Raw genomic sequence first — 1,576 nt, 5'->3', positions numbered from 1 at the left:
TTTGCTATTTAAAAATGTTTCAGAATAAAAACTGAGTTTAGATAAAATCATAAGTATTAATCCTAAACATTTAAACTGGAGATTAAGCATGAAGATAGTTCAAATAGTTCAATAGTTCAATAGTTCTCTGAGAACTATTTGAACAGTTTATTGATTAATAATTTGGTAAAAATTTTGAAAAAAATTCAGATAAATCTTCCAAATTAAAAATAATTAACAATAAAAAATGGAGAATTTGATAAAGAATATAGGCAACAGGCCTGGACATCTCACCAGAGAAGCTGGATGGGTAACAAATGAGCCTATGAAAGGAGGCTCAACATCATATGTCAGTAGGGAAATGCAAATTGAAATAAGGAGATACCACTACACCATCCTCAGAATGGCCAAAATCCCAGAGCCTGACAACACAAAATGCTGATAAAGATGAAGAGAAAGAGGAACTCTCATTCACTGCTAGTGGGAATGTAAAATGATACAATCACTTGGGAAGACAGTTTTCCTCCAGACAATGCATTATTATTATTATTATTATTATTATTATTATTATTAATCAGCACTGAAAAAAATGAGCTAGCAAACCATGAAAAGACATGGAGGAAACCATAAATGCATATTACTAAGTGAAAGACGTCAATCTGCAAAGGCTATATATTGTATAATTGCAAGCATATGACATTCTGGAAAAAGCAAAAATATGGAGAGAGTAAGGAGATAAATGGTTGCCAAGAGTTATGGGGAAGGAAGGGATAAATAGAGGGAGAATGGAGAGTTTTTAGGGCAATGAAACTATTCTGTATGATACTATAATGATGGGCCCATGTCATTGTATGATTTTCAAAGCCTGTAAAGTGTACAACACCAAGAATGAATCTTAATGCAAACTACACACTTTGAGTGATTAAGAGGTGTCATTATGGCTTCTTCATTGTCTAAAAATAATCTACTTTTTAAAAATTATTGAAGCTCAAATAATTTGTATAAGACAATGGACAGAATGAGAATCCTAAACATGATGCTGGATATTTGTGGATCTCAAAGCTCTTGCAAATAGGTATAATCAATTATATGTTCGCCTAATTTAAGTGATTTAAATATTCATTCAAATCCTGATTTATCCTTAAAATATTTATTTTTGCCTACCTGCAGAGAATCGAGTAAGATACTGTGTCTACCCTCTAGGATCCTACAATACTGAAGAGAAACTGACCATTAAGTAAGCAGAAAGTGTCATAAGTTTTATTTTAATTAGCAATAATCTTGCCTCAGATAAACCTCATTGGCAAGGATACTGCTACTGCGCAAAGCTACAAGTTTTATTTTAAATGCAACTATCCTTATGAACAAGTAATAGACAAAAAAAAAAAAAACAAGTAATAGACAATATGCATATAGAATCTACCAGAATGAGGATTCAGGAAACTTTACCTGGAGGCTGTGACACAACTGACTCGTGACCAATAAGAGGAAACAGCCACAGAAGGGAAATTTCAATGATCACCTCACTTCTGAATGGTATATACTCACAAATATACTCATGAATATATATATTCATGCTCATCTTGATGGACAGACC

The 1,576-nt window shown here is 32.5% G+C and overlaps 1 non-coding gene across 1 annotated transcript; it reads right to left on the bottom strand.

Annotated features, from left to right (window-relative positions):
- Nucleotides 1-1,173: 1,173 nt before the first annotated feature.
- LOC144321492 (U4 spliceosomal RNA) lies at nt 1,174-1,309 on the bottom strand. The gene has a single exon (XR_013387140.1). It is a non-coding gene; the product is annotated as a U4 spliceosomal RNA (small nuclear RNA).
- Nucleotides 1,310-1,576: the final 267 nt, after the last annotated feature.

Source organism: Canis aureus, chromosome 9 (genome assembly GCF_053574225.1).
Source record: "Canis aureus isolate CA01 chromosome 9, VMU_Caureus_v.1.0, whole genome shotgun sequence".
In the NCBI taxonomy this organism is placed as follows: Eukaryota; Metazoa; Chordata; class Mammalia; order Carnivora; family Canidae; genus Canis; species Canis aureus.
This window is presented reverse-complemented; position numbering and strand designations above follow the sequence as displayed.